Source organism: Dendropsophus ebraccatus, chromosome 1 (assembly GCF_027789765.1).
Source record: "Dendropsophus ebraccatus isolate aDenEbr1 chromosome 1, aDenEbr1.pat, whole genome shotgun sequence".
Taxonomy (NCBI): Eukaryota; Metazoa; Chordata; class Amphibia; order Anura; family Hylidae; genus Dendropsophus; species Dendropsophus ebraccatus.
The window spans coordinates 13,883,900-13,911,672 of record NC_091454.1 but is presented as its reverse complement, the minus strand read 5'-3'; the positions used below and the strand labels follow the sequence as shown (position 1 = coordinate 13,911,672).

At 41.1% G+C, this 27,773-nt stretch overlaps 1 long non-coding RNA gene across 1 annotated transcript in view; it reads left to right on the top strand.

Moving 5' to 3' along the window:
- The first annotated feature begins 4,552 nt into the window (after positions 1-4,552).
- The window catches only part of LOC138789233 (uncharacterized), a 71,279-nt gene continuing 48,058 nt past the window's right edge, over positions 4,553-27,773 (top strand). The window contains exons 1-2 of the long non-coding RNA XR_011362711.1: positions 4,553-4,779; positions 4,864-4,954. This is a non-coding gene — a long non-coding RNA (uncharacterized lncRNA). The remainder of the gene's footprint in view (positions 4,780-4,863; positions 4,955-27,773) is intronic.

Below are 27,773 nucleotides of genomic sequence, written 5' to 3'. Positions count from 1 at the left end.
AAAAAAAAATTCATACACTCGCGCTCTCTCGCTCTCTTTCGCTCTCTTTCTCCAGTGTCGGTCGTCCATCTAAGTGGAACGTCTTGTTCTGCGGTGCTAGAGGAGGAAGTGCCTGCACCAGCGAAGGGTTAAGAGTTTTTGTGATTTTTGGTGGCGAGGAGGGTCCTCTGGTTTCCTTCGAGTGTTGTATGTGTGCTTTTTTTATGTCGTTGCTATCTCATTGGCTTTTTTTTTTTTTTTTTAAATACGCCGAGGGACGTTTATTAAAAAAAAATTTGAAAAAAAAACTGTTCTGGGTAACCGGCAACGTGACATTTGGCATGATTTCTGCAGCTTGCTTGAGGTTATACAGGGGGAGGGAGGGCAGGCAAGGCTGCATTATGAGTTCGGCAGTAAAGAGAGGAGAGAAAATGGAGGGCAGACACTTCTCTCTCTCTGCTCCAGCATGGTGGATCTTCTGCAGACTCCTCTGGCATGTTGTTCGCTGCCTCCTCTCTGGCAGGCTGCTTTTTTTCTCCTGTAAGCACACTCAATCAAACTGCAATCATGGCAGCTGGGTTTTTTTCCAGCCCAGCAGTTGAGCTGTGTCGCCCAAGTGCTTATCAGCTTTTGACTCGGTGCCAAGATCATAGCTCGAAAAAAGCCAAGCAGCTTCAGCTCAGTTTTTGCAGATGGTTTTAAAGTGAAGGCAGGGGAGTTATTGTGGGAGAGGAGAAAGAAAGTAGGGGGGTGTGGGGGGAGGAGGGCACCCACCGGAATAGGCGAAATCTATGTGTCAGATAGGTGTTAACTGGGTGAGCGGTGCCCAAAGGAATTGGGGTGCCAGTGTATGCCCGGGCTGCTGGGTACACACATCACTGCACATATATACATGCACACACACATATATATATATGTCTATTTTTTATATATTGATATAGGTACAAACGTGTGTGTGTGAATATAAATAAATATATACATATAATATACAAGTGTATATGTCTGTATACCTATTATCCATCTATCTACATATACCCACACGTCTATAAGTTATTGTATAACATATCATCATAGTATATTATATCGTCATAGTTAAATCTGGTATCTGTCTGGCTACCTGGCATTTATCTATCCTATATCTGTTCTTATGTCTAGTATCTATCTCTATTTCTGTCGTCATATACATACATGCCCATATATGTTTGCACAGTATATACATTATGCAGGTGTATGTATCTAAACCCACAACCATGTTCCCTATCTATCTATCTTCTATCTATCTATCTATCTATCTATCTATCTATCTATCTATCTATCTATCTATCTATCTATCTTCTATCTCCTATCTATCTATCTATCTATCTATCTATCTATCTCCTATCTATCTATCTATCTATCTATCTATCTATCTATCTATCTATCTCCTATCTATCTATCTATCTATCTATCTATCTATCTATCTTCTATCTATCTGTCTCCTATCTATCTATATCTATCTATCTATCTATCTATCTATCTATCTATCTATCTATCTATCTATCTATCTCCTATCTATCTATCTCCTATCTATCTATCTCATATCTATCTCCTATCTATCTATCTATCTATCTCCTATCTATCTATCTATCTATCTATCTATTATCTATCTATCTCCTATCTATCTATCTCCTATCTATCTATCTCATATCTATCTCCTATCTATCTATCTATCTATCTATCTATCTATCTATCTATCTATCTATCTCATATCTATCTCCTATCTATCTATCTATCTATCTATCTATCTATCTATCTATCTATTTATCTATCTATCTCCTATCTATCTATCTATCTATCTATCTATCTATCTATCTATCTATCTATCTATCTATCTATCTTCTATCTATCTCCTATCTATCTATCTATCTATCTATCTATCTATCTATCTATCTCCTATCTATCTATCTATCTATCTATCTATCTATCTTCTATCTATCTATCTATCTATCTATCTATCTTTCTTTCTTTCTTTCTTTCTTTCTTTCTTTCTTTCTTTCTTTCTTTCTATCTCATACGTTGGTATGCATGTATCTTTTTCTACCTTATTATGTATACCCACATCTCCATACACGTCTACATAATATACACAGGCCCAAATTTATCAGGACAAAGACCGTTGCCCATAGCAACCAGTCACAGCTCAGCTTTCATTTTATCAGAGCGATTTGGAAAATGAAAGCTGAGCTCTGATTGGTCGCCATAAACAAATAAGACAGACAGAAACATAGAAGCCCCACCTGGTGCATCTAGTCCGCCCCTTATATTATCTCCTTTCTTATTATCTTAGGCTAGATATATGTCCCTATACATTTACACATCTGTAGGGCTGTCCGTAGCCATCCGCAAATGCACGCACCCATTCAAATGATCGAGCCCATAGACACCTGAATACAGCCTTGCTGTAAATTTTCCAACCACATCTGCTGGTAGTTGGTTCCAAGTATCTACTACTCTTTTAGTAAATCTGCCCCATGTGTATATGTATCTATAGATATACCAACCACCACAGATCCAGCTCCTATATAACAGTACGGGCCTAAGGGTGCTTTATACCAGTATAGGCCTGAAGGCGTATTATATATAATACGGGCGCTATACATGGCAGAGGGCGGCAGTGTATATATGTATACACCTGATGCCAGGTGCTGGAGCCCTGGGCACCCTGGAGTCCCCCAGCAGCAGCTGTGTATGGCTGGTACAGTAGAGAGGGCAGTGCTGGCCGTTGTCTGGGCTCCTATGTGTTTGTGTGAGGGTACGTGTGTTCACAGCGAGCTTGCTCACGCAGGACCAGTATAGGCCTGAAGGCGTATTATATATAATAAGGGCGCTATACATGGCAGAGCGCAGTGTATATATGTATACCCCTGATGCCAGGTGCTGGAGCCCTGGGCACCCTGGAGTCCCCCAGCAGCAGCTGTGTATGGCTGGTACAGTAGAGAGGGCAGTGCTGGCCGTTGTCTGGGCTCCTATGTGTTTGTGTGAGGGTACGTGTGTTCACAGCGAGTTTGCTCACGCAGGACCAGTATAGGCCTGAAGGCGTATTATATATAATAAGGGCGCTATACATGGCAGAGCGCAGTGTATATATGTATACCCCTGATGCCAGGTGCTGGAGCCCTGGGCACCCTGGAGTCCCCCAGCAGCAGCTGTGTATGGCTGGTACAGTAGAGAGGGCAGTGCTGGCCGTTGTCTGGGCTCCTATGTGTTTGTGTGAGGGTACGTGTGTTCACAGCGAGCTTGCTCACGCAGGGCCAGTATAGGCCTGAAGGCGTATTATATATAATAAAGGCGCTATACATGGCAGAGCGCAGTGTATATATGTATACCCCTGATGCCAGGTGCTGGAGCCCTGGGCACCCTGGAGTCCCCCAGCAGCAGCTGTGTATGGCTGGTACAGTAGAGAGGGCAGTGCTGGCCGTTGTCTGGGCTCCTATGTGTTTGTGTGAGGGTACGTGTGTTCACAGCGAGCTTGCTCACGCAGGGCCGTGCCTCTGTTTCATCATCAGCACTAACCCATCTCTTTTGCTAGCTCACGTACTCCTCCTCTTTCTAAGGCAGACTGCTCTAGTCACTTGCAAGGGGGAGATGGAAGTCTGCAAATAGCTACTGCTGCCGGTTGCATTCCTGCTGCAAGGGCCTCCCCTTCAGATGGCTTGTGCCAGGGTACAACTTTTTCTATTGCAGCAAATAGGAGAATTTTTTGCTCCCCGCTTTTTATTTTAACCCTCTCGCTCCACCCCCCCCCCCCCCCCCCCCCCCCCCCCCCCCCCCCTTTACTCCTCTCTGCTTCTTTTCTCATTTGCAGCTTGTACCCTTCGTGTCTTTTTTAGCTTGGTTTTTTTTCCCCTATTTACGACCGAAATTGATTTTTTTTTCTCCTCGGTGTAACAATGAGGCGGGCTGTGCCAATTTTCTGTCTTTTGCAGACCATGGCTCCCCCCCCCCCTTTTTTTTTTGCGAATCGTGACGCACTTACCCATCGAGCAAACAAAACGCCCTTTTCCGTTTTTTTTTTTCTTATCCCCCCCCAATCGACCGCGGACCCAACGCCACCTAACTAAAAAGGATGGATAGTTCTGTTTCCTCTTTTAATCTGACAGTGGCTACAAAGGGAATACTGCATTTTTTTTCGGTATTTTTTTTCTCTCTCTCTATTTCTGCTATTTTTTTTTTTTTCGTCGGGATTGGGGAGAGAGGCATTTTGGGTGTGCGTAGTAATGCACTGCCTGGGACAGGTGCCAGCTTAGAGACAAAAGAGGAAAAAAAAAATAGGCGGCAAGATGGAAAATGGCAGTAAACAACAACATTTTTTTTTTCGAGAACCCCGAAATTGGCACGGCACTTGCCAATACGATCGATGCCAAAGTCCCCATATATCTATACGCTTATATATATATATATAATATTTTTTTTTTACGTAGTCGAAGGCGGGTATTAGCGTCAAGGGGGCGGGGGGCAATTTTTTTTTTTTTTTTTTTTGTGCCTGCTGAATTATTCATAATTAAGTAGTGGAGTCGGACCATTAGCATGCACCAGATATGCTGTTTGTCTGTTTGCTAACATTCTTCATTCAAGACTTGTTAACTGCCAGACAAGCTTAACACGCTTCTCTCTGTCTCCTTCTCCCTCCCTGCCTCTCTGTCTTTCTTTGCCTTTCATGCCAGCCCCTCTCAGCCTTCTGTCGTTGCTGGGTGCTGGTAGCCAAGGGGTAGTGGTGGCAGGAGGAACGCACGCTGCCGAGAATCTGAAGCTAGTTGCTAGGTAAGGACCGCCTTCCAGCTCTTACAGGCCTGCAAGCACTTGCAGAAACTGAGCTCTGAGTCTGCTCTTGTCTGCTTTCCACAGGAGCGAGGCTGCAAGGTGAACGCATTCGGGCATCTGCCCCCTTTATTTTCCCCTACTGCGGCCCGGGAAACAGCTCCGCACCGTCACATGGGTAAGAATCTTTATTCGCATTCATATACACCACTTCTGGATTGTCGTCTTGGAAATAAGCTCTCGATTTCTCGAGCTGTCTTGCAACTTTAAACACAGAGCAGTCAGTTGAACCTACGTTTTGTATTGGTCTCCCCGGGAGCAGTTTATTTTTAGAGGGTTGTGACTTTTTTAATTTTATTTTTGTTATTTTTCTATAGCGTTTTTTTTTTTCCATCTTTTATTCGGTATAATGATCTCTTAAACATCCTGCTGGCTTCTCCAAAGACAGATAACATACAATTAAGATACTTTCATTTTCACAGAGCAAATAGCCAGAGAGGAATGGCATGTTAAGAGGGAGCCTTCATTGAAAAGTTAACAATCCTTCTCTGTGATTTTTGCTTTTTTTAAATGCTTTTTTATGCCTTTTGTATAGTCCTGGTCGGCACTCGTTGAATGAATGAGTTGCAGACTTGTGTTTTATTGTGCAGTGTCCTCACCAGCCCCCTTTTGCTTTATCATAGTCCTTTTCGTATCGACTAGTCGTGTCTGGTTTTTTGGATTGTATTTTATCCTTTTTCATATATCTTTTGCCATAGGTCGATGTGCTGTTTCGGCCTAGTGATTTGTGGCTTGTAGCTAGTATTTTTTATCGAGAAAAAAAAAAAAGATCGAAGCCTCTCGAGTCCATCTGTGTAAAATAGTGCGTCAGGGTAGAGACAGTTGTGGAGTGATATACTTGTTCTGCTTTATTGTTTTTTTTATATGTCAGGAGACGTAAATTTTTTAGTTTTTCGTCTATTTGTGCCGTGGGACAAATTTTGTATATTGGGAATTCGAATTCAAGTTCTGTTAGTTCACCGACTGCGCGCGTAACAGGCGCTAAGGAGACGGTAGAGAATCTGTATATATATATATATATATATGTTTGTGTGTGTGTATATGTGTGTGTGTATATATATACGTATGTGTGTGTATATATATGTGTGTGTGTGTGTATAGATATATATATATGTATGCGTATATGTGTGTGTGTGTGTATATATGCGTAAGTGTTCATATATATGTGTGTGTGCATGCACATATATATATATGTATATATACATAAGTATGCGTGGGCATATATAGATTTGTGTGTATATATATATATATATATATGTGTGTGTGCATGTATATATATTTAAATATACACATATATATGTATATATACATATACGGCTCTCCTTTTCTCTATATAAAAACTACAGATATATTATAACAGTATAAATATATAAAAAAAATATAATTACTTTACAGAACCCATGTATAACTCTATTAGTAATTCCGTCTAATAGTAAGTAATTTTTTTCTTTTTGGCGCCAAAAAATACCGCGGCGTATGTCGATAGCCACGTAGTACGAACTTCCTGAACCTATATATATATGTATATGTATATCTGCCCTGCCAGTAATATAACGCAGCCTATATATTCAGTGATATATATTCACTTATATTCATTGACAGAGAGAAATGTATTGTGATATTCCCTATATAAGTGACCCTTAGAGCTTTCTGTATAGACTCGCCTTTAAGGGTTTAGTTATAGAGTAATATAGAGGCGATCTGTATACTTGTTGCGCAAAATGAATGAAAGTGTATAAGAGTTATAAGAAAAATCCTATGAGGAGATGGGGAGACGTGAGGAGAAATAGTCGGGTATTATCTGGGCCTTGTGGGCTGCAGCATGATGAACACCCCCCTGACAGTATACTCCGGCTGCACTCACCCTAGACATGGAGCTGCCAATCGATTTTTTAGTTGTCATTTTTGGTTGTTTTGTCCTCCATGGCCGCTCTTTTTTTTGTTCTGCTGTATTATCCCTTCTGCTCATTTATTATAAATGAGGGAGGCTGCAGTTGTCATTGGGCGACTTATCACTGAAGCTGAATTAAGAGAATTAGTTATGCAGGAAATTTCCATTCGCCTTTGAATTTTTTTCTTAATTTTACGTTTAATATTTTCCGAATACAAATTTGAATATTTTTGGGGGGGACGTTCCTGAAAATTAGGTAGGCCGGGTAATCTAAAATATATCTTCTTGTGTGCGTGTGTGTGTATATATATATATATATATATATATATATATATATATATAACATGAGCTTTACAGATATAAGGAATAATAAAAAAAATCAGCCAGTGAATCCCTTAAAAGACAGGCCACATGAAACCTTGTTGGCCTGTGTCCAAAGTCCTTCGTAACCTTAACGTTTTTGAGGGTATTTTATAGGACTTTTTTCCATTTCCAATCAATTCTATATTGTACTATAGTTGTACTTTTTATCCAACATTATACCCCCCCTTCCCACCGCTTTCCTCATCCTGTGAAAAAATAAGAAAAAATATATATAATATTAGATTGACACATGAACCCATATACATAGTCTGTAAAAAAAATATACCGTGAGTGTCCGAAAAGTGGTAAAATCACCATTTTGGGCAATACAAGCCGCAGTATAAATATTCAGTTTCGGAGGTATAAGGTACATGCAGCTACCCCCCTCTTTTTTTGCCTGGCAGCCATCTTTGTTTCGGCAAGGGACGTGTCCCATGCTTATTTTTATAATGTTATAGAGTAAAATCGATGAGGCTCGCTTGACCGGGAAGGAGTTACACATCCATGTTAAAAAAAAAAAAATACACACCTATCTACAAGGTGACATTGAAGTTTTTGGGCCTCGATAGGATTTCGATGTGGGGATAAAATGACAAATAAGAAATTAGAGGTTTTTACAGATGTCTGGGAAGGCCTTTGTCTCCTTGGAGGGTATCTGGATCCTAAATGAGTCGTCTCATGTCTTGAGAAGGTTCTGCAGATGTACGGTACGAAGGGTGCAAGACGCAGTGGGCGGTGGAGTCTGCCATTACCTCTGTGCTGGGTTTGGTAAAGGTGTCATTGTAAAGTAAGGGTGTGTCTGGAGAGTCCAATATTGTTCTGTGGAAATTTCTACACAGGCGGTTACGTTGCGAAATAGTCGACAAACTCCCAGCCTCAACCAGACTGTTATGGGATAGATGTAAAGATGTTTGATAGAAATAGATAGATAGATAGATAGATAGATAGATAGAAGATAGATATATAGATTGATAGATAATAGATAGATAGATAGATAGATAGATAGATAGATAGATAGATAGGAGATAGATAGATAGATAGATAGATAGATAGATAGATAGGAGATAGTTGGATATATAGGTGGAGAAATCGATAACAATATAGATCAATAAGCGCATAGATAGATAGATAGATAGATAGATAGATAGATAGATAGATAGAAAGATAGGGGCCTACGTGAATACCTTACCTTATACACCTACCAGAACCCCCAGTTTCCATCACTAAACACTATTTTTTAGTAATTCCGAAACAGTTTTTTTAAAACTTTTTTTCCCTCAACGTCCCGGCAGAAGTTTTATAATTTTTATAAAACAGCAAAAAATATATATATTTCATACATTCTATAAAATCTAACGTGTGATAGGATTAATATGTCACAGCCAGGTGAGTGTCAGAACAGAGTAAATTCCATAGAAATATTTCCTCATATTTTTCTGGAATTTTTTTTTTACCTTTTTAGAGGGCAAACAATGCGATGTGCCTGTAATAAGTCTTATTTGTACTGTATATAATACCCGGCCCTGGCTGGTGTTAATGATGGTAGAACGCCATCGATCGCCCTCTATATTTCTCTTATATAGGGGCCATCTATTACATTATTGGTCATTGATAGAAGCGTAATCTCTTGGACGCAAAGTTATCGTCTCTAACCTTATAGGACCCCCGTGTGAAATGTTTTAGGTAAAACTTACCTCTTTTTACTATGATTTTAGTCGTTAATATACCGTAGTGGTATATAACGTCCCTCGTAATGTCCGATCATTGCCCGACAGCTATTTGCCAACGTGTTTTTTCGAAATGGCGGACTTATCAATTATAATCCTATTGCTATTACTTTTTTTTTTTTTTATGGCATCAGATGCCGTTAACCCCTTGCAACCTAGAATTAGGAATGCCAGCCCTGAAACCAAACGAGCCTGCCGATTCTTACGTGGCATAGACCAGCCCAGCGGGGGTTAATAATGACTGCAGTGCACTGCACCTGTAAACAACCCGGGTTGATCGGAATCATCAAGCGCCCTGGCGTCTGGCATCTTGCAGGGTATGTATTAGCTGTGTACTATGCTTGCTCAATCCAGGTGGAGTAGACGTGCTATAATGCAGGAGTGTGAGGGCGAGAGGAAGGGCAGGGCTTGGATGGAGCGAAATACCTGGTAAATAGGGCAGAATGCAGCAAGGTGGAGGTCAGCTTTGTAGCATGTGTGGCGTAATGGCGCCATTATGCAGTATGCCCACTGCAGCGCCTGCCTCTCTGCATGATGCCAGTGGGTATTGCTACAGACTTCTGGTGCGGTGGAGGATGCGGGCACGCAGGATCTCATTTGTTCAGCTCCTCTCTGCTCGTTTTAATGTGCTAATGTTTTATTCACGGCACAATTATCATTAATCGTATTAAAATCTTCCAAAGATGGTATTTACAGCCGAAAGAGCTGGCACCGTTCATCAAACCGGCACCGGGGCCTGATCCGATATGGAATCCTTGCCTTTTATATTTAGTGTCGGATTATGATGGCAGCTCGATTTATAACTAAATGCGTAGAAAGGGCAACACAAGAGCGAGGGTAAAAATCAAGGGCGGAATACCAAGTATACTGTGTATCCTGGCGCGGCGGCGCGCCTGGTGCCGACATCCAGTAGACTTACAGAAACGATGAGTCATGGGGGAGCCACCTATTTTTAGGGTTTGCGAGGAAATATATACTAAGAGATCAAGACCCCATTGCGTGTCGATGTTGGGATGTTGTATCGTTGTATAATATTTTTGTTGTTTTCTAGAAATATAAATCATAACCTATAATGGTTTCAATTCTTGTTCGTCCTATCGCAGGGTTACAAACAGCTACCGTTTCGGTGCCGAATCTGGTGCCGCCACCAAATATATTTGAACGTTAAATGCTGACTCTATCTAAGCCATAGAGGCCCAAATAAATTATTTTTTTTTTACATTCCATAGATTGTGGATATGGAGAACTACAACTGAATTTAAATTTTTGAAAAATTTTCTTTCAATTTTCTTTTTGTTAAAATACTGAAGTGACGTTTCCAAAGGCTCTAAATAATCTATAGGCTTTAGAAAGGCTTGTTTTATCGGTTTGCAAAATGTTCCTGTGACTTTTGAAAAAAAAAAAAAAAATCCTCCATGAAAGTAATGTAATGTTGCATACTGCATAATTTTTAACTGCAAATTTTTTTTTTTATAAAAAAAATTTCGTTGAAAAATCTATATGAAAATATGCACAAAATGTGTGGATTTCGCTACAGTTTGTTTGCATAAGCATAGAGAATTCTTTATACGTTGACCCTTTGCCTATCGTTATATATGGTGGCCGTATATCCGAATTTTTGGTGAGGTTGTAATATGGTTTTATTTAAACTTATTGAACATATTCCCCCATTATGTATAAAGGACGGGGAGGATAATTGTTGATACATTGTTCTAATTTTTGCTGTTCTTAAGTTATATCTTCCTCCACAAAAAGTTAAGAGCCCATATGCGTGGACTATAGGCAACATGGAGCGTCCACTGCAGCTTTACTCCTTCTGAGGAACATATGGCCATTATAAGGATCATTGGCCCAGCTTCTGTCAATACACGTTGACCATGGCGGGAATGTCAATGATCCATGTGACATGAATATTTCAAGCGGCCCAGAAGCAGTTTGCTGCAGTGAACACGCCGTAGGTGAGGGCCCCCGAGGAGAGACCGTTACCCCGCACATTAACATTGTTGCAACAGAATTAAACAAAACCATCATGGATCGTAGACCAACGGGAGCCGTCCGGCTGGTGTTATTCCAATCTTACCTTCTACCATCGAGCTAAAGTGTCAAACTCAGATAATTTGATGGTTAAAGGTACATGCCCCAAAATGGAGACAAAATTTTTTTTATGGGACTGGGTCTTCATCCAGGGTCAACGTCAGACAGATGCCAGGGCTGTCTTGGCTTGAGCGAGCCAAGAAGATCTAGATAAATCAGATGATGCAGTGGACTCAGATACGACTGGGGTCGGCCACGATTGGTCCTGTCTTGATCTTTTTATTATATTTAAATTTTTTGTTATTTTATCACCAGTTTATGGCATCGGGGGTGTTTGGCGCTGCCTATCCTGGCAGTTATCCTGACATGTTTGTTTTAGTGACTAATTGTATTCCCTGTAAAACAACAATTCTGGGTCATTATCATAGACCTCTGTGGTGCCATTCCTCTTGTCGCTCCTCATGGAAATATATACTTAAAGGGGTTATCCAGGATTTTAAAAACATAGCTGCTTTCTTCCAAAAACTGTGCCACTCTTGTCCTTAGTTTGGGTGTGATATTGCAGTTCAGTTTTATTGACGTGAATAGAGTTAAGTTGTAGTCTAGAGATGAGTGAGCCTCAAGCATGCTCGGGTTCGTCTGAACCTTAGTATACGTCATTTGATTACCAATGGCTAAAGAAGTGGGATGAAGCCCTACGGAGTCCTGGAAAACAGCCTTAGGGCTGCATCCAACTTCTTCAGTCACCGGTAATCAAATTCTAAGCACTCGGGTTCGAACAAACTCGAGCGTGCTCAAGATTCGCTCATCTCTACTCATAGCCTGAGGACAGGGGTGCTGCTGTTTTTGAAAAAAAGCAACTGTTTTTTTCTAATGCTTTATGTTGGCAAGTGGGTGTTACCATTTGCCATGTCCATAGGGCATGTTCTTACATAGTCAGCAATAATTGGACAGTGTCATTATGTTAAGTGACACACCCCATTGACAAGGGGAATTGTAACACCTAGATTTAAATTTACTCATATTTTCAGGAGGAATAATATTGGAAAATAAAAAAAAAATTCCAATATGGTTAACCTGGACTTGGACTTACTAAACCAGACATGTCAAGAGAGCGGAAATGTATAATCATGATCATGTTTATTCAGTAACTATTACTCAGGTAGGATAGCCAAAAAGCGTACCGAATATTGAAAAATAACAGATATTTTTTCAAAAAGTTGATCTGCGGTGTTAGATATCTTTGGTCGTTGTTGGATTCTGCAGTTGAATAGTTGCGAAGGTCAAACGACACATCTGGAAGCTCAGACCAGGCCGTTTTTGACAATTTGTCATCCAAAACAACAACCTTCACTGACCAACTGAAGGTGAACAGCCGTCCGAAATCCCTATTAAATAATTTTTGGAAAAGGGAGAAGGGAGGGGATTGCCCTAATCCTGGGCTATCACACCTAGATGCGAGGAGCACCTTATTAACAACTTCTTCAGTTTCGTGGAAAGTCAGAAAAATGTCTAAGTCAGCAAAAAGAAAAGAAAATGTCCTGAGGTATCTTACTCATGTTTCTCCACGTGCTCTCGAGTACTTCTAAAAGCCAGATGAATTCTGCAGAGCAGAGCTTGAACTCTTGTCACTTATGTAAGAGCTAACAAAGGCCAGGAAAAAAAAACTCAGTTTAGCACCTGGGATATAAGAGTCTGACTGTTGAGTAAGAAATATGTTTCTCCTACGTATATCTGACCTTCTTCAGGAATACTTTTCTATTATCCTTTTCTGAAGTCTCCACACTTGATTACCACTAGGGGGTGAGCTGGCAGCAGTGGGCATTCTATTTTTTAAAATATAGTCGAAAAGGGATTGTCTGTTTTAAAGTGAAGAATAAATCAGGACAAATGGGGCCTCCTAAGAGCTCCTTTCTTCTCTGGAGGACCCAGGTGTCTGTGGTTGTTGTGGCCATATTGTAATGCTTTATCTCACCTGTGGTGGCACTGTAGGGAAATTGAACACTTGCTGCTAGGATCCCAGTCGATCACTTGAGATCTTGGTGGTCAGATTATTTTTTGGGTTATACTTTAGTGAAAAAAACAAGTAACTTTCTTATTATGAAGACAATAGAGAACTGGCTTTATCGTGTATTAGATCTGTTCACGTACCCCGAGTCAAATTTGGAATGACAGTTTTATGCAATTTAAAGTGTAGTCTAAACGGGGTTGTCTGTCTTAAAGTGAAGAATATATCAGGACAAATTGGGCCTCCTAAGAGCTACTTTCTTCTCTGGAGGACCCAGGTGTCTGTGGTTTTTGTGGGCATATTGTAATGCTTTATCTCACCTGTGGTGGCACTGTAGGGGAATTGAACACCTGCTGCTAGGAACCCAGTCGATCACTTGAGTTCTTGGTGCTCAGGTTATTTTTTTGGTGATACTTTGGTGAAAAAAACCCAACTCCTTAAAGAAAAGGGGAAGTAACTTTCTTATTATGAAGACAATAGAGAACTGGCTTTATCGTGTATTAGATCTGTTCACTTACCCCAAGTCGAATTTGGAATTACAGTTTTATGCAATTTATTAAGATCCTCATATCTCCACTAAGTTCTGCAAGAAGTTTCTGCTTCTTCCACTTTCCGAAAACCACTTCCCCATACTCCCCCCTTATCCCCCCATATCATGGTAATGTAAGAGTACATGTTACAGCCTATTACCGTGAGTGGACACTTCTTCCCATTACCTCATCTCAGTCTTCTTCCGTGCTGAAGAAGGAACTTGCTTCTTCCATTTCTGGTCTGGGTCCTCTTGCCTCCCATCAGAATGGAGCCACCACTCCACCACTCTCTATTGGAGCTGAACACTGAAGATGGCTCCCATCCGAGGCCCGATTGAAAACAAATGCATTGGGGAGCGCATGCAGATGGGAATACAGATTTATTACTACTGCCCATAAAATACATCGGAGACTATCGAGGATTCCATTCCAATGAGAACCATCCGTATGTTTGGCGTATATTTAACCCGCCATTACACATTAGAAACTCTGTTATTACATATAGATTGGGCATTGCCACCACCACTCAAGGACAATAGAGATGAGCGCAAAAATATTACCCCCAGTTCCAATCCCTTCACCAGCATACACCCCCAGCCCCCCCATCCCTTCACCAGCATACACCCCCAGTCCCCCTGCTCCTCCATCTCTACACCAGCATATACCCCCAGTCCCCCTGCTCCCATCCTTTTACTAGCATACACCCCCAGTCCACCTGCCCCCTCATCCCTTCACCAGCATTTACCCCCAGTCCCCCTGCCCCACCATCCCTTCACCAGCATGCACCCCCAGTCCCCCTCCCTCCATCTCCACACCAGCACACACCCTCTGTCCCCCTGCTCTCCCATCCCTTTACCAGCAACCTCTCCCCCCCCCCCCCTCATACTCACCAACTTGCTGAAGGGTCACCCGTAAGTAGGTCCGGACACCAGTTATAAGCAGGAGCTTGGTGCCACAGATTGCGCAGGAGCATGGCACCGTTGCATGGCACCGGATTTACGTGGAGCTTGCATCCAGCGGGAGATGGGGCGGGCCAGGCCTGGACCCTGACTACTGTAATTAAGGCGCCACTGTGGCTGTGCTGAAGTCCTTGTGCCGTAGTCCATGGCTACGCGTGTCATAGTTTCGCCATCACTGGCCTGTGGCTATATTGATGTTTTCCCGGACTCCCTAGGGCTGCATCCAACTTCTTCAGCCACCGGTAATCACATACTGAACGATTGGCCTCAAGCAATGCTTGGTTACGCTCCTCTCTACAAGACAACTTGCTCTCCTTCTCGCTGACTTGGCATGACCATTAGATCTTGACGCCATTGGGTGGCGTGTAATAAGAGATATCGCTCCAGCAGATGTGGATGATTTATTTTTCTTTTACACTACATCTGTGTGGAACCGAGTTTAACTGTAACTACTGTGCGCGGATTAGAAGTATTAAAAAGATTTTCCACCTAAAAAAAAATCTGATTAATATTGCAGGCTGCGATGGGGAACGGTTATGGTGTGACTTCTGGCACGGGGAACGTTCCCTTCTCTACTCTTGGTCCATAACGCCCACATGGTGACAGATTATTTAGGTTTTTATGATCATTTTAGATGGCGATCCTCTTTATACCATTTACAGGAAGATCCAGACATTATATATCCATGCTCGAAATTCCTTGAAGTTAGTCGGAATTAAACGGGTACTCCGGCGCTGATAAAAAAGAAACAATCAAACATAAATATAGTTTTTACATTTACCATGCCTCCTGAGTCTGTCTCCGTTTGAACTTCCCGCTGTTCGCAGGTCCCTGAAGCTCCAGTTGGTGTCTTTATTTTTTCTTTACTTCCTGGTTTGGGGTTTCCCATGATGCACTTTGTCTCCTGTGATGTCTAACTGACTCTGTAAAACTGTTAGATGGCTTACATCTTGTTCAGCCAATCAGAGCTGAGAAACCTGTGTCATCTGACTAAGGGAGGCTGGCTTAACAAGGCTTAGACCCGCCTCCTTCTTAATGATGTCATTGTCACAAAATGGCTGCCACAGAGCAGCCTGGGGTCAACAGTCATTAGGTAAGAATGAGTTTACTTCACTTCCTTGTGATGGATTGAGGGGGGAAAAGACAGGGAAGGGGGGCAGATAGGTGATTGGAGCATATTACAAAGTTATATAACTTTGTAATGTGTTTCAATTACTGGGAAAAAGTTTTTCGCTGAAGTACCCCTTTAAGTGGCGCCTGACATGTCTGTCATTACTAACGCAACGTAGGACCATACCATGTGTACCTCTTCCATATCACCTACTAGATTATAAGGTCTACTGACTGGGATTTTCCTGCACGCCGTGAAGCCATGTATAATTATATATGTGCATACATTGCCTGGCGTGTACTGTACTACCGCTAAATACATGGTGCTTGTTCCATCTGTGGGAATCAAATGTCTCCCGCTCATCCCCACAGATATACTTCCCGGCTGGATGCCACAGGGCAGCCGGCTCTCTGTATACATTGGCAAAGTCTGAATGTATGGAAGACAAAGGAGAACAGGTCTGTCTGGTCTGTACAGTTGTGTAGGTAGGTCAGGTCATGTTGGGAGGTGTAGTGTTCTATGTGTACAGTATAACAGAATTGTATTACGGTCATGTCCAGTAGTCGGGTAATGTTGGAGGTTGTTGTGTGTTATGTATAGAGCGTAATAGAATTGTATCATGGTTGTATCCAGTAGTCGGGTAATGTTGGAGGTTGTTGTGTTCTATGTATAGAGTATAATAGAATTGTATCATGGTTGTATCCAGTAGTCGGGTAATGTCGGAGGTTGTTGTGTGTTATGTATAGAGTATAATAGAATTGTATCATGGTTGTATCCAGTAGTCGGGTAATGTTGGAGGTTGTTGTGTTCTATGTATAGAGCGTAATAGAATTGTATCATGGTTGTGTCCAGTAGTCGGGTAATGTTGGAGGTTGTTGTGTGTTATGTATAGAGCGTAATAGAATTGTATCATGGTTGTATCCAGTAGTCGGGTAATGTTGGAGGTTGTTGTGTTCTATGTATAGAGCGTAATAGAATTGTATCATGGTTGTATCCAGTAGTCGGGTAATGTTGGAGGTTGTTGTGTTCTATGTATAGAGCGTAATAGAATTGTATCATGGTTGTATCCAGTAGTCGGGTAATGTTGGAGGTTGTTGTGTTCTATGTATAGAGCGTAATAGAATTGTATCATGGTTGTGTCCAGTAGTCGGGTAATGTCGGAGGTTGTTGTGTGTTATGTATAGAGCGTAATAGAATTGTATCATGGTTGTGTCTAGTAGTCGGGTAATGTCGGAGGTTGTTGTGTTGTATGTATAGAGTATAATAGAATTGTATCATGGTTGTGTCCAGTAGTGGGGTAATGTTGGAGGTTGTTGTGTTCTATGTATAGATTATAATAGAATTGTATCATGGTTGTGTCCAGTAGTCGGGTAATGTCGGAGGTTGTTGTGTGTTATGTATAGAGTATAATAGAATTGTATCATGGTTGTGTCCAGTAGTCGGGTAATGTCGGAGGTTGTTGTGTTCTATGTATAGAGTGTAATAGAAGGGTATTATGGTCGTGTTCAGGGGTCAGATTATGTTGGAAGTTGTTGTGTTCTATGTATAGAGTGTAATAGAATTGTATCATGGTTGTGTCCAGTAGTCGGGTAATGTCGGAGGTTGTTGTGTTCTATGTATAGAGTATAATAGAATTGTATCATGGTTGTGTCCAGTAGTCGGGTAATGTCGGAGGTTGTTGTGTTCTATGTATAGAGTATAATAGAATTGTATCATGGTTGTGTCCAGTAGTCGGGTAATGTCGGAGGTTGTTGTGTTCTATGTATAGAGTGTAATAGAAGGGTATTATGGTCGTGTTCAGGGGTCAGATTATGTTGGAAATTGTTGTGTTCTATGTATAGAGTGTAATAGAGTGGTATCATGGTCACATCTAATGGTTGGATTGCGTTGGGGGTTGTTGTATTCTATGTATAGAGTGTAATAGTAATAATTGTATCATGGTTGTGTTCAGTGATCAGATTATGTTGGAGGGTGTTGTGTTCTATGTATAGTGTGTAACAGAACTATATTATGGTCGTGTTCAGGGGTCAGATCATGTTGGCCGTTGTGTTCTGTGTATAGGGTATAATGGAATTGTATCAGGGTTGTGTCCAGTAGTCGGGTAATGTCATAGGTTGTTGTGTGCTATGTATAGAGTGTAATAGAACTGTATTATGGTCGTGTTCAGGGGTCAAATTATGTTGGAAGTTGTTGTGTTTTATGTATAGAGTATAATAGAATTGTATCATGGTTGTGTCCAGTAGTCGGGTAATGTCGGAGGTTGTTGTGTTCTATGTATAGAGTGTAATAGAATTATACTATGGTCACATTTAATGGTTGGATCGTGTTGGGGGTTGTTATATTCTATGTATAGAGTATAACAGAATTGTACTATGGTCATGCTCAGTGGTTTGTAATGTTGGAAGTTGTTGTGTTCTATGTATAGTGTTTAATAAAATTGCATGATAGTCATTTCCAGTGGTGTGTAATGTTTGAGGGTATTGTGTTCTAAAATAACAATAATATGGTCACGTCCAGAGGTTGGTCATGCTGCAAGTTGTTGTCTTCTGCGTATAGATTATATTAGATTTGTATTATGGTCATGCTCAGTGGTTGGTCATGCTGCAAGTTGTTGTGTTCTACGTATAGAGTATAATAGAATTGTATTATGGTCATGCTCAGTGGTTGGTAATGTTAGAAGTTGTTGTGTTCTACGTATAGAGTATAATAGAATTGTATTATGGTCATGCTCAGTGGTATGTCATGCTGCAAGTTGTTGTGTTCTATTTATAGAGTATAATAGAATTGTATTATGGTCATGCTCAGTGGTAGGTCATGCTGCAAGTTGTTGTGTTCTATGTATAGAGTATAATGGAATTGTATTATGGTCATGCTCAGTGTTTTGGTAATGTTAGAAGTTGTTGTGTTCTACGTATACAGTATAATAGAATTGTATTATGGTCATGCTCAGTGGTTGGTCATGCTGCAAGTTGTTGTGTTCTACGTATAGAGTATAATAGAATTGTATTGTGGGCATGCTCAGTGGTTGGTCATGCTGCAAGTTGTTGTGTTCTACGTGTAGAGTATAATAGGATAGTATTATGGGCATGCTCAGTGGTAGGTCATGCTGCTGTTGTTGAGTTCTATGTATAGAGTATAATAGAATTGTATCTTGATCATGTCCAGTGGTTTGGAACATGTTGAGGTGTATAGTGTTCTGTGTATCAGGCAGAGTAGAAACGTTAGTGTCGTGATTTGCTGACTACGGTCCTCCACCATATACATTGTCGCCCTTTGGTGATGAGTCTTTCTATGCACTCGCAGCATGAGGGCCCCACAGATACAGGTGCAGCCAGTATGAGGAACCTGCCACACTACATGGGGTTGGCCAGACCATGAAACTCCTTTAAAGTTTTCTAATAATTCTAAGGGTGGTATTACACGAAGCGATTATCGGTCGAATAATCGTTTAATCGGCCGTATTGGAACGATTATCTTTTAATGGAATAGTAGACAACGATTAAACGACAAACGACGAATCTTTGGTCGTTGAATAGGTTTGGGATCTATTTTTATCGTTTGTCTCTAACAAATCGTTCGTACATCGTTCTTTTGAATAACATCTCGTTAGTCGTTCCCTGTTCGTTCGCAAATTGAATGGGGAGTGTTCTTGAACTTTGTTGCTCCAATTCAATTGGTTAACGAAATATAACATTTTTATTGGCTATAAGTTCTCAAAACTGGTTCGCCTGAAATTTAAAAAAAAAAATAAAAAAAAAATAAAATATATATATATATATATATATATATATATATATATATATAGAGAGAGAGAGAGAGAGAGAGAGAGAGAGAGAGCTAATAAAATTTTTTTTTTTAAGTGTGGACGATAAATTATAGAAAAAATTAGTAACAAATAATTAAAGTACTTTGTGAACTCCGTTATATTGCTATTTGAAGCAAATGCTTGTTGTACAGTGGGGACCCAAACACACGCAAACAACCATAAAGTACATCACGTTTTAACTTTTGTTCGTACGCAATGTTTTAACAGCTATCTGCCATTTAATATGTGCGCACGGATTTGCGTACGTTAAAACTACGCCCATCGTACGTATAGGACGGTTGATCTGTTCGTGCCAACGAACGTTAAGCTACGAAATTTCAGTCTGTTGAGTATGAAAATATGATGAACAAATATAAAATAAACACACACTTATGTGTTCTTGTTTATTTTTAAAAGTAATTATGTCACATAACATAGCCACATGTACTTAATGTGGGACGGACTTCACTGATCCGAGAAGAATTTCATTGGTTGACGAATTATTGAGCCTTTCGGCCATTGGTCAATCTCAGAGCGAGGCGAAAAAAAAAAAAAAAATCGTTCATTTAACGTTCCGTAGTTGACTTGTTGAATAGCTGTGGACGAGCATTTTAACGATTAGAAAACGACAACAACAACGACAATACCAACTGATAATCTTTCCGTGTAGTAAAACGAACGATTATTACGCGACCGCTATCGCGATCGTTGGTGATCGTTTCTCGTTAATCGTTCATTGTAAAAAATCGCTTCGTGTAATACCACCCTAAGTCTTGAGGACGTGAGTGTTTCTGAGATGAGACGACTACTGGCAGACCCCCCCCCCCCCCCCCAATGCTTGGATACAAAGAACACAGATGGATGCAATGAAATTTCTAATCATCACCACCGTAAAGAACATTATCATAGTACAGGATGGCTTCTGTGTAACCAGCGAGAGGGGGATGGGAGGATACCGGGATACTGCTCATGGAATATTCGGCTCCGGCAGATTTTTCGGACCTTCTGTTAGATACATTATAGGATTTATAGTGAGCTGTTCATTTGGATGTGATACATCTTTACGTTGTTGCCATAGTATTTGTGTCACATCCTTTCATGTCCGGCTCCGACAAAGAGACCGAAAGGCTTCAAAACACAAAACAGCAGCTGGGAGCCCAAAGAGGTGACCCTGCCGTATGTGTGACATCAGCCCCGGCCGCCCCCCGCTAAGGCTAGGTTCACACTGCGTTTTTGCAATCCGTTCTTTGCAAAAAAACGTATGAAAAAACGGATGCATTTGTGTGCATCCGTTTTGATCCGTTTTTTCATTGACTTCCATTGTAAAAAAAAACGGATCAAAAGAGATCCGTTTTTTTTTTAACGGACGCAAAAGTAGTGTCAGCTACGTTTTTGTGTCCGTCAAAAAAAAACGGATGCGTTTTGATCCGTTTTTTTTTACAATGGAAGTCAATGGAAAATGGATCAAAACGGATGCTTCAAATGCATCCGGTTTTTTTCATCCGTTTTTTGCAAAAAAAGGGAGGAAAAAAGGGGTTGCAAAAACGCAGTGTGAACCTAGCCTTACCTGGAGGAACATCCTGTTTATAGAGGAGTATACATCATAATGCTGACAGCCAATCTATGTGTCTATCTATCCGTCTATCTATCTACCTATCTATCTATCTATCTATCTATCTATCTCCTATCTATCTATCTATCTATCTATCTATCTATCTATCTATCTATCTATCTATCTCCTATCTATCTATCTATCTTTCTATCTATCTCCTATCTATCTATCTCCTATCTATCTATCTCCTATCTATCTATCTATCTATCTATCTATCTATCTATCTCCTATCTATCTATCTATCTATCTATCTATCTATCTATCTATCTATCTTTCTATCTATCTCCTATCTATCTATCTCCTATCTATCTATCTATCTATCTATCTATCTATAACCTATCTATCTATCTATCTATCTCCTATCTATCTATCTATCTGTCTATCTATCTCCTTTCTATCTATCTATCTATCTATCTATCTATCTATCTATCTATCTATCTATCTATCTCCTATCTATCTATCTATCTCCTGTCTATCTATCTGTCTCCTATATATTATCTATCCTCATATCTATCTTTTTATCTATCTATTATCTATCTCTCTATCCATATCACTATCTATGATTATTAGATTCAGGCATTGCTTGTTATATATAATGGCTTATGTTTGACCTTTCTTAATGTTCTACAGTAATGAGTGTCTCTTAAACCCATTATAGATGGACCTATGACCTATGGACCTGGGCATGCACAGCTTGTCATAGGTGAACAGATATTTACCAGAGCAAACAGCATCAAATTGTACCTGACCTGAGTTTTCAACAAAAATTTTACAAAAAAAAAAAAAAAAGGCCCCGGTCATACTTGGTTAATGTTTTTTTTGTGCCCCTAGAGCCATAACTTTCTGTATTGTTAACAAGGAATCACAAGCTGGCCTGTAGCTACTGAAATCTTGTAGGTTGGAGCTGAGGCACTGGCTGTATGAGCAGACAGGAACAGCCTGAGATAAGCCCCGCCTCCACTTTTTGCATTCTGCCTTGCTGTCTCTCTTACTAGAGACAAACTGAGCCTGACAACTGACAATGAACATCAAATTCAGTGAAAGTCAGACCCCTAGTGGCTGAAAGTTTAGAGATCTGTTTGTATCATGTTAGTGCTCACAGAAGTTCCATGGGCCCACCAGATTATATTCTGAGGGCCCACCTTACTTTTTTTTTATATGTCTGCTTAAAAGTAATAATTGCTTACAGAGAGTTTAATAAGATATCTAGTTTAAAGGGGTTGTCTGGAATAATATTTTAATAAGCCATGCTGCCGGGGCTGCGGGGGACATGACAGTAATGTATACTTACCTGTCCTGCTCTACTGCAGCTGCTGGTTCATGGGTAGCCACCGCAGCATGGCTAATTAAGAAATTCTCCTGGACCTCCCCTTTAAATTTAGCTCCAAGGTTATATCTACAGTCTAAGGCTATGTTCACATTTCGTATGAGACCGGCCGGGTCACGGAACGGCCGGTCTCAGAAAAGATCATCCTGGCCGGTATTGCAGTACCGGCCGTATGATCCTTTGCGCCGCTGAATTCTGATGCGCATCAGAATTCCCCACTGCACACTATGGAGCGTGCGACCGGAGCCGCACGCTCCATAGTGTGCACTGACAGGGTTTTCTGTGGCCACTATTTAATGAATAGCGGCCACAGAAAACTGACATGTCAGTTTTCTACGTTGCCGCTAGGAATCCCAGCCGAAATGTAGAACATGTGTATACAATCTGGCCGGAATTCACTCGGCCTGCAGCCCAACGTAAGTTCCGTACCAATCACAGCCATAGCAACAACGGCTGTGATTAGTACGGAACTTACGTTGTGTGAACATGGCCTAAAAATGTACTGTTTTGTGTCCACAGTTCCTGAGCACAACTTTGTGTCGCCATAGTTACAGACTACAAACCAACCCTGTGTAGTCTGAGTATTCAGAGCCCCTATGTCTCCTATATCTTACTAACTGACCAAGGGAGACAGATGGACTGAATGATGACTGAATTGACTACACTGGGTTCACCTGTAGTCTGTTACCATGGAGACGTTGATCTGCATAGGGGCTGTACACAAAAAAAAACAGTAGGAGATTTAGCTATTTTAAGACTTAAATAACTGGATAGAGAATAACAAGCAGGCCTGCATGGGTCTGAGCACTAGGAACCCATTGATCACAAGAATGGAGGCCCCTTGTCCTCTGAGTAAATGGAGCAGAGGCCTACATGCTTGACCACTGCTCCAGTCATTGTTTATATACATAATTGAGTTCCGTGCTCAGCAATGTTCAGAAGTCACATAGAAAATAAAGGGAGTGCTAACTGAGCATGCCCACTACCATTTTATTCACTAATGGGACAAATGAACTTGGTTCTAATGGTCAGACACCAAGTTATTTTTACTTTTAATCCTGGAATAACCCCTTTAAGACTATTGTAAAGTTGGGTATAACCTTTAATAGGGCTTGTAGTAAACCCTTAATTCAGTACCCCCCTCCTTTCTTTGGTTTGAGTTGCTTTTGTCTGTCAGTGTGGCAGTATACACCGCTATCATGCACAGTGTAGCTTGCTATTCTTAGCACAGCGCAGAAGGGTTAATACACACTGCTGGTTCCTGGATATAGCACACAAGGTTATTTGACATCCTAAAATATGTGAGCAAAGCAAACAAACCACAGTAGTAAAAACACACAGTGTGCCTCCGATCCAAAGGGGTTAGGTGTGCAAAACCCTGCACTGCATGCTTGGATTGAAAGCCCTAAACTGCACACTTTACATTCATTTAAGTGCACACTTCAAGTATTAAGTTTCAGCAAAGTGCGTGCGTTGTCCAATTACCCAGCGGTAAACTTGGGGATAAAGGGGGCATGCCTGCAACCGGGAGACTGGACCCATCACAAAAGACTTTCGTTTATTTTTACTCCTTTTGATACTTTTTTTTTTATTATATTCTTTTTTTATTATTATTATTTATTGTATTATTTTTTATTATATTCTTAATTTTTTGTATTTATTTTATTTTTTTATTATATGCTTAAATTTTTTTATTATTTATTTATTTAATACATTTTTTAAATAATATTTTAGAAGTATTATTATTATTATTATATAGGGATGGTACAAAACTGCCGAGGTTCGGGTTCGTATGAACCCGAACGCTCTGCATCAGATTCCTGCTGTCTGCCCGCTCCGTGCAGCGGGTGGATACAGTGGGAGGACCGCCTGGAAAACTGGGATACAACCTATGGCTATGGCTGTATCCCAGTTTTCCAGGCTGTCCTCCCGCTGTATCCACCCTCTCCACGGAGCGGGCAGACAGCGGGAATCATTGCCGAGAGTTCGGGTTCGTACGAACCCGAACCGAACTCGGTTCGGACCATCCCTATTATTATATCCTTGTACTCTTTTACTTTTAGCTGTAAATAATTATGTCCGACCATACTGAGAACTAGACCACAAAAGGGGTGTGGAATATATAACTATTTGCATAAAGGGGGTGTGGAATATATGAATATTTGCATAAAGGGTGTGGCTATACAAAATTGGGAGTCATTCTGGTGGAATGGGTGGGGCTTAGATTTATTGCCATTTAAGGGTCAGCTGTTGGTTGCTATGATTCCTCTCCAAGCCAACCAGCACTCTAAAACTATCTTACTTTTTGAGGAGATTTTGGTTTAGCTAATAATCTCTAATGATAGTTCAAGGCTTTTTATGAGTTAAATGTTGACTTATAAGCCCATAGGTGGCACTAGAGAGCTTTCTTTTATGTGGAGGACAACTTATTTGCATAGATTTTTTTTCCCAAGAAGCATTGCCTGCTGGTGGTCTCCACAAGGAGAAACATTACCTCCAAGACATACATCCACTGGCTCAGTTGGGTGCTGACTTAGAACAAGAGACTTTAGAATTTATAAATCATGTTAGCCTGAGGCTTAATGGCATTATCCAGGATTAGAAAAACATAGCTACCTTGTTCCAGAATTAGCACCACTCTTGTCTTCAGTTTGTGTATGGTATTGCAGCTCAGTTTCATTGAAGTAAATGGCGCTAAGTTGTAACATCACACACAACCTGAGGACAAGTGTGGTGCTGTTTTTAGAAGCACTCAGTAGCCATTTTTCAATCTTTGAATTGATGATTGATTTCTCTTGGTGATCAGAGAATTACAAAAATGTTAAAGTTGTCAGAGGGTTCTGTAACAGAGTCCCAGTTTATTGTCATCTTCGGTGATATTATATTACATTGGCCGCATTAGTCCATAGGATAAAAACTTTTTGACCGTTACACAACATAACAAAATGTTAAAGTTGTCAGAGGGTTCTGTAATGGATTCCTAGTTTATTGTAATTTTTTGGGTGATATTGTATCACATTGACACATAGCATGAAAATCACTTTATGACTGTTGTAGGAGAGTATTTAAAAATGTTTTAAAGTTGTCAGAGGGTTCTCTAATGGTTTATTGACATCTTTGGTGATATTCTATTACAATAACCTCATGAAGCCCTAGAAATGCAACGATCCATTGGGAAACAGGGTTGACAAGAGCGATGTGTTTAGCGCCAGTCCGTCGGTAGCACACTCACGGACGACGTTTATCTGCATTGCTAAATAAACCATGTAATCTGTTTTTAGATAACGCTGCCCGTGAAGTGTTGTATGTTTAGGGAGATTGTCAATACCACTTACCCTTGTGTTTGTAAGGAGATGGCAAGACGAGACAAAAGGTATAATACAAGATCAAAGCCAACGTAAACAATAAGTCACCAAAAGCCTGGGAGGAAATCTAGGGGCCCTTCTATAGTCAACCTATATTTAAGAAGAATTAGATGCTTGTCTGATCATTGGAGGTCAATGGGGCTACCAGGCAACTTACAGCTGCCGGTCAATCACAACGTAATAGTTCTGACCTTGTGTTAGACTTTTTGAGATTTTTTTTTACCCATAGGGAACAATTGGTGTCCTCATGATCATATAGATCAGACATAAAGGACTTGGGGCCTACAGGGATTGGGTGGTTGTATACCATGCCTTGTCTCTTACTCGGAAAGACACCATTGTGAGTTTCTCTTTTCCAATGAATGAATGCCAGGCACAGATGCTAATGTGTATGAATCTGATCCTAACTGGTCCTTCTTGAGCATTCAGAGGTACAGATGCTACTGACAACTATTTATCAAAGCTCAACCCGCTCTTAGGCTTCGATGAGCATTATGGAGGCATATATCATGAGTATTGTTGAGCGGACTTGCCAAACTGTTGACTCCGTTGACTCCTGGTGTCTGGAGAAGTTGAATGGCTTCCTAGGGAGTCTTGACAGACCTAGTGCGGCATCCAACATCTCCAGACATTGGGAGTCAAATACCGAGGGTTCGGGTTCGGGTTCGGGTTAGGAGCATCTTGCCAAACCCGATCAGTTTGGCAAATCTGCTCAACACTACTCATGATATATATCTCAAATCCAAGTACTAACCAGGCCCGATTTAGTTTCCGAGATCAGACGAGATTGGGTGTGTCCAGGTTGGTGTGGCCTTAGGCCATGATATATATCTCCGATACCATAACTGCTGCTTGATGCTGTTTACTGAAGCCTTTGGGGGAAGGTTGACTGCTGTCTCTAAGCTATAGTTCGGTTCGGAGAACATTGCCTCCAATGGATGCCTCGAATACATGCCACTGTATGTATGACTGTGTTTCGTCATCCATAGAAAGAGGCAGATTTGAAGGTTCATGGGCCCTGATACAAATACTTGGCTTAGGCCATCCCCTCATCTATGGTCTCCAATAGACAAACACACGCACAAACCTCCCGATACTGCTGAGGGGTGAATTTCAGCAGGCCAGGGATAAGCAGTCAACCTTAAAGAGGAGAGGGGGATCTCTGGGTCCTCTGATTTATGGACACCTTTGACCCCTATAGCTGTGCCACACAGTCGCAAATAGTTACCCACTATTGGGTTAATTGAATCTTACGGATATGTTTACCTTATAGAGCAGTCCTCCTCCTTTTCACCACCGACCTTGCGCCAGTTTTCGGGACTTTGGGTGAACTTTATGCATGATGATATTGTACCAATACCATCATGGCCTTAGTAGGCTTGAGAGCCGTGTACGACCTTCGCGAGACTTGTAGACGTTCTACATGCGTGATCGCACTTATAGATGACCGTCCATCAGAAGACGCTGCCGGGTAGGGGCTTAGTAGATGAATACATCAGATCTGGCGCGGATCTACCGGCACAGCACGGCTAACAAACTTACTTCCTCCATAACCTTTAGGAAATAACTTAATCTAAGTCGAACTCCTCACATGGTCAAGTCAGTTTTTCCACGGTGCCTTTTTTTTAGTGTGTGTCGCTTTAAGACATTAGGGTTTGGGGAGGCAGATGAAAGCGTATCCTACTGGCAGAGTATTACGGCGCTTATCTCGAGCAAGCTCCCAGCAGCTGGAGATCCCAGTTCTTTCTCCAGGCCAGCACACCTGTGAAAACAAGGCACAAGGGCTAATGTGAATTGGCTTTCATGGGCCGGGCAAGCAGCTCGCTCTTTACTGCTGCTGGTAAATTGTCAAGTCTTGCCCCAGTTTTCCCTCCTTCCTGTATGAGACAAGCGGACTGTAGCCAATTACCACCGAAGCCGAGTTAACTCCTTGTGTCCTGGATCCATTTCGAATTAGGAAGAAAGTAGTTTTCGCATTGGGGGCCTACGTTACGATTTCCTCTGGAATGGCCGAGTTCAGGGGCAGCGAGGGTTAATGCCGGCTGGCTGATTATCTCATCCCCGCAGCCAGACGCTCATCTAATGCTGCTTGTGATGAAGTCATTGCACTAAATTGTTTCGAGTTTGAACCAGGTCATCCTTCATGCGGCATCTCTCTACATGTGTGTATACCGGCTGCTGTAGAACCAGACGCATGACATGCAA